Source organism: Meleagris gallopavo, chromosome 6, assembly GCF_000146605.3.
Source record: "Meleagris gallopavo isolate NT-WF06-2002-E0010 breed Aviagen turkey brand Nicholas breeding stock chromosome 6, Turkey_5.1, whole genome shotgun sequence".
NCBI classification, from domain to species: Eukaryota; Metazoa; Chordata; class Aves; order Galliformes; family Phasianidae; genus Meleagris; species Meleagris gallopavo.
The window spans coordinates 19,791,146-19,797,939 of NC_015016.2; positions in this window are offsets into that span (position 1 = coordinate 19,791,146).

Here is a 6,794-nt window from a genome sequence, read left to right on the forward strand (position 1 = left end):
ATAATTTGCATACATTTGAATGATTTGCCCTGCATTGATAGCCTTTTGAGCCATAGTGCTCTAGGAGGAAAGTCAGCAGCTGTGTCCAAGACCTGCTCTCCCTGCCCACCACAGCCCTGCCATCCCATTCCCAGGCAGGCTTAATTAGGTTCTGCTGTAAGAAGTCTAACCCAGAGTTCCTTCGTGCTGGATGTGGAGACAAAGAAAAGCACCCAGCCGTACAGCTGAAGGACGGTTCGGTGGGCTCTCAGTCTGCACCATCCACTAGCAGCCTGAGATCAAACAACTCGTCAGCTTTCCTCCCCATACACCACTGATTCAGCGCAGCGATCATAATTTACAGCACGGATTAATGAAAAAAGGCACCGTTTGTGTATTGATTAAAGTGCTGATGGTTCTGCAGCCTGGGGCTGGCTCGGGAAACAGCGGTCTCTGCCTTGTTGCTGGGATCTCCCGCTTTATTGAGGTGGACATACGTGCACTTTGTATCATTAGTCGGTGGCGCGTTCGGTAGTTGTTATAAATATGCTTGTTTTGGGTCAGGATTGAAAGAAAAAAGCCGTCTCTCTGATTTGTTGTAATGACGGTGTGCTGTCTGCACCGTGTCATTTTCTTTACCCTTGTAGTGGGATAACATACAATTAGGGACTGATGTCAGCCTGTAAAATTTTGGTGTAAAATTTTGGTCGCACCAAAATACCATACTTCTTAAGAAAGCTGGCAGATGTGTCCTTTGGCAGCAGCTGCTTGCCATGTGATTTAAAACTTCCTGTCACTATAATTGATGTGTTTTTATTCTTTCCACTTCCTGAAGCCTGATCAGAATTAAAATTGCTGTTGGAATTTCCTGTCAAAGCAACTCATTTATTCGCTGAGCGGTGCACTGACAGTACTTTGATTGGACATTGCCTTCAGCTATTCTCGGGCAGAGAGATTGCTATGAATTATACTCCTCGCGCAGGTCTGACTTCCATGCATGCCACATCTGCAAATATATACAGATTGTCCATCATGTGGTAACCTTGTCCTAATGAAAACTCCACATGTAAAATGTTAATGATTTGAATATCAAACTTGGCCACCTGCTGGGGCCCTGGCTTTTGTGTTTATTTAGGAAACCCCACGGAGTTTTCAACTGATTGTCTCACCATAACTTTTGTGTTGCCTTCCGAAAGCGGCTCTGCTGTATTTCTACACTAAGAAGAAGCTACACCCTTTTCTGGCTTTCCTTTAAGAAAGCTAATGTTTGTTTGGATTTTTCTTTTAGTTTCTGCTTCGGTATGCTATCTGCATTCCTTCCCAGTGATGGCTGTGTTATGCAGTTGTCCTCAGCCCTACTTTCCAGTTTGCCCAGTGCTTTGGGATCGCTCATGATGAAAGATGCTCTATAGGTGCACGTTGTTATTATTTGCAGTAGGACTGTGATGTGATGGTGATTCTGCCCATTAGGTGAATAAGCCATTAAATTCACTGATGGGTGAATTTTTCATTTACCCCATTTGTGATTTCATTTTCCTGTTAGAGTTGCTAGAGAATTATGGGTTATTTTGGGAAGCTGAATAATGGATAAGTATTGGATTGTTCTGCAGTTATAACTGACACAAAGTCATTGTCACCTCAGAGTAAAATAGATATAATGATACTTACTTAACTGCCTTTGTAAAGTGTTTTGATAACCGAGGTTGAAAGGTACTTACAACCTTGCAAAGTATTACTATTATTATTAGGGGCAAGGCATTATTGTTAAAGTTTTAACCTGCATTAGTTTGAGAAGGTGGCAGGAGTCTGAATATTCATGTGCAAGCTCCTTTCTTCATCCAAATGGGGTGCATGTACTTGTCCAGTGTTTTAAGAAGAAGACTGTGGCTGCTTTGACTGGTGGCTAAGGTGTGGGGTGGTGTCTGGATGTGATGTGCACTGTGCTTGCAGCTTGTGGAGACAAATCCCACTGGACTAATCAGAGACACAAGCTACAGTTGGGTATTTCTAAAATCTACCATTTTCCCCACATTAAAAATGTTGCCCTGATAATTTACTTGTCTTATATTCATTATGTCATCTTTGTGGTCAGGAATGTGGACATTTACCTAACACAGAAGCAAGCAAGCAGCATGTCCCCTCCAAGCCTCAGCAGAGCCTGCAGGAATAGAACAGTGTCCCTGTGCTGTCCAACTGGAGAAATGGGGGACAGGGATATAGGTGTTCTTCTAGGAGATAGGAGAGTGTGGTTACAAAATAGGAGATGTGGAAGGGAGTAGGTTATAGAGGAACAGAGCCAGAATACTCAGAAGCCTGTATTTTACTGGAGGAAACCAAAAGTAAAATCCTATTTGGGGAAAAGTATGGCATCTACCCTCAGGGTTAAGATGAGGCTAACGACTGCCGATGACTCATTTTAATGCAGGAGTTAAAGAAGACTTAAGCTATTTAAAGATTGGTCTTTGGGGAAGGACTGGATAGATGAACCCTCGCACTGAATTTACAGAGATCCACCTGCATGCTCCAGGAGTCAGGGCAGCAGGAGTTCCACAGACCAGTGCTTGAAGGAAGGAGGCAGAGCCAGGACATCTGAGCAAGGCAGGGGGTAACAGCACGTTGGAGCAGTTTTTTCAATAGGTCGCTTGCTTACCCTGAGTGACACCTCTTTCTGTTTGAGAAGCTACAGAAATGAGGCTGCACTTTGCAAGATGCTTAAGAAAAGAGGCTCGTCACTGTGTGGCATCCCATCTGCAGGGCATGGGGTAGACAAGCGGTAGTCAGAGTGAGGTTGCATCTTTTGAGCTGGGTTGGGTCTGGTTGTTTTGTTCAGGAGGAAAGCCAGTATCAAGAGTGAAGTAAAATATAAAACACAAACAAATAAACTCAGTGTGCTGCTCCTTCAGCTGCCACGTCAGCCCAGCTGTAAATGCCCAGTGTAGGAACAAGCCAAACCAACAACGCCAAAGGCTCCAGGAAAGACATAATGCTGACATGACAGTAACCAGTTCCCAACTGATTTCAATCACTAGATAAGTATTGGTTTCAGCCCTAAATGATATTCTCAAGTAATTGTCCAATGCCCAGTTGGGCTGGAACGGTGCTCCTTTGGAACCAGCTCAGGCCAACTATTACTGCTTGGGAGCGTGTGGCCAAGAACAGGCTTATGTGCTGGAGCCTGAAATGCCATTAAACAGGCTGTAGTCAGGAGGACAAAATGCCTTGTGTGTTTAGTCTAATACACCATGGGACTTGTTTGCTACAGTTACAGTATTAAAGCTGTAATTATAGTCAGTGAACCGCAGATGTACTGTAGCCATAGGGTTTAAACGGGGTGTTATTGCACTGGAAACCACCCCCAGTAGGTTATAAGTTCAAAGGGTCATTTCTCCTCTCTGTTTAATCAGATACTCAAGCCTGCAGACTTCTTCATAATCATCAGGTATTTCACATCTCAACCTGTTTCTTTTTATTTTTTTTGTTTCTGTTTCAAAATAAATATAGCTTAATGCTTGCATATGACTTTGGTTTAAGTATTTAGTGTGAATATCATGTGGTGGTTAGATGGAGGTATGCCACCCTGCTGCAACACTGAGCCATAGTTCTCAGTAAATAATGGTGTAGATCCGTTTACTTGAGTGGAGATTGAAAATCAGCGCAGAAAATGTGGATTTTGGTGCAGGAAAAAAAGAGAAGTAATCTCTTCGAGATTGTGTAAGTACAGCATATTGGGAAATGGTATAAAACAATGCTTTTTTAAACCTTAGAACAAAGAAACTGAGGATATCTGATCCTGCTGGTGACACTGGTGGCAGTCTGTATAGAAGCGGTCTGAACACGAACACAAGTGCTGTGCTGGCAGGCATAGGTGTCAAGTATGGATTTGAAATGACTGAGCAAAAATGTCAAAATTCATATTCCTTTTGCTCACTGTGCTTGACAGGCAAAATTTCATATTGAACCTAGAAGAGATGATAGCTGAATATTGACTTTCCATTTTAGAGTGAGCATAACCTTTTTTTTTTTTTGTCTGATTAAGCAGGACTGTAATGGTTACCATGTAGGAAAATATAGGTAATATTAGCCTGAAATATGTCTGTCTAGGGATCCATTCATTTCCCCAAAATAGCCAGTTTCTATTTATATACGAATGTCTGTATGTTTATATATATTTAAATGCCCCATTTGCTACACTGGTTTTAGCTTCTTGTTAGCATCACTTCTTGTTAGCATGATGTTCTACAGCACGGGGCAGCTGGAAAAGTGAAACATGTGTTCAAGAATTTATGCAGTGTCTTTGCTTTCTTTCATTAAGAGAACTAACAATAATAGGTGCGTATTATAAGTTAGCAGTGTTAAGCAGTATGTTATAGCCATGTCTGACAGACGTGTTGTTTGCATTCATATTTTATATTGGTGAAACTGTAGCTTTTTTATCAACGTGACATTTTTCAAATGTAATATTTATACCTCTTCTTCCATACAGAGGAAACGTAGTCATCTGAAAACACGATAGGCTTTAAATCCACTTCTCTCCTTTTCAATAAGAAAATACTCCAAATTATTTCCCCAACAAAATGCAAAAGTCAGCATGTTCTTATTCCAGGCCCTCTATTAATTGACGAGAGAAAAATTTCTCACCTCGTGCTAACAATAATCCATCTTATTTTAACATGGCTGAAACCTCCTCTGTGGGATCTCATGCTTGTTGCCCTTAGCAGTTTCTTTTGGGCTGTGTCTAGCCTCAGTTTGTATGTGCTGTCTGTGCCAGCGTCAGAGGGAGCTGGGCAGGCAGAGCACTGTTTCCCCAGCAGAATATCCTTGCATAAATTGTCTGACTGTGGTCTCTGTGGACCTCAGTGATAGCTAGAACTGCAAAATCTTTTCTTACTTATGTGTACCCTGGAGAGATTGTGATAATGAGCTCCAAAGTCTAATTACACTTTATGTGAAATAAGTATATATGTAGCATGAGAAGACATCTGTGGCGCTGAAATAAATAAATGAACAAATAGGTAATAGATCAGCTGAAGATCATGCCCTCAAAGAAATACATGTTGTATAGAATGATGTCCTGCTGTAGTACGTGGTCAACGGTACAATATACAGGAGATACTGGTAACATAAATGACAGTCTGAATCAAGTTTGAGATCCACCCAGTGCAGCCGCCTTTATTTTCAGCAGCATCCACGACCTGGTATTTCAGAGGAAGGTTTCAGAATCTCAGAGCTGCAAAGGTGGATAATGCCTCTCTCTTTTCATCACGCTGAGAAAAATCTGTTAGTAAGTTGAGATTGCTGTAAATGCTGAAGCATAAGGTTTCATTTTTGTTCCAGTACTCTTCCTTTTAGCATTAACTATTCCACCCTGGATATTACTGCTCTTTCTGTACATGCCTCCACCCTTGTAAGACCATAACCCCAGCAACATCCTGTCATAATGAGCTGCAAGGTCCAATTACACCGTATTTGACAGTGGTATTTCCCCCTCTCAAGCTTGGATTTGCTGCTGTTCAGTTTCAGACTATTCTCTTGCTCTTGGTTAGTGCAATAAGAGTTTAAAACTGAAGCTTGGCAGCTGTGTGTTGCTGGTGCATATACACCAGTACCTCAAACTTGTCCAGGTCTTCAGCTGGCCCTCCAAATGCTGTGAGCTTTTGTCATGCTCACCAGTTTACCAAATCCAAAACAGCAAGAGACAAAAAGCCTCACTCGTAAGTGAGAACGGTGATGCAGGGAGCATTCGTTGATGAGTGGTTACTTAGGTGAAGGCACTCTCCTGGCCTTGTGCTGTGTGTTCTTAGTGCACAGAAACCAGAGCCTGAGGTTTCTGCGGCTCCTTTGGGGTCTCCAGCTGCAGCCCCATCACTGAACACCTATCTGACCCAGCGTCAGCTGTGAGGTGCCTCCTTTGTGTTAGTTACTGGGGGCATTTCGGGAGAGCAGCAACACACGCATCTAAGGTGGTGTTAGCTGTCTTCAGGAGATGCCTGTTGCAGTCTCTTAATTGCTGTGGGAGCCCACACAGCTTAAAGTTAGGTAGGAGAACCCCTTCTCCCCATGTCAGTGGTCTGTTAGAATGCAGCGGTGTTCATTGGCCCGCTGATACAGTCACGTATCACACATTGTCTGGCAGACTCAGCAGCAGACAAAGTATTTGAGAGATGCTTTGGGTAAGAGGAGGAACATGTCCAAACAGATGACTATTTGCTTAGTAATCAATTTCCAGTGGTCAAAAGTTCTCTTCCACATTTAGATGATGAAAGTAATGCTAGACAGCTCCCTGATTACTTCCTATTTCACACAACTGCAGGTTGCAGAACATTTCTCTTTTTGCTGTGCTTATGTTTCCTCCAGCTTTCAATACAAGGTCGTAATACAGAAATAATTCCATGCATTTCAGACAGTCATTAGCGTGTAATTCTGAATCTATTTTAGAAGAATATACTTGTGCGTGCCTGATGATGAGCTGATGGGATAATTAGATTTCTTCTCTACATTGGCAAGTTTTCTGAAGTATTAAAAGGGAAATCTGTGACTGTGTGTATTCCAGAATTCTGCTAAGTGCTTAAACAAAAAATTATTTGAAACATGAAAAGATGCAAACAATGCAAAATGCACAACATAGCTTGCCTTGTTTTTGTGTGGTCCAGGCAAGCTATGCATTATAATGAAAAAGGTATGAGCATGCAAACAGGTGGAGTAGACATTATGTTACCCTAAAGGAGGTAGATAAATACAATAGATCTGTGCAATAACAGTAATTGCTGCACTTGGAAAAAGAAAGAAAGATGAAAATTAGTGAGCAGGATCTAGCA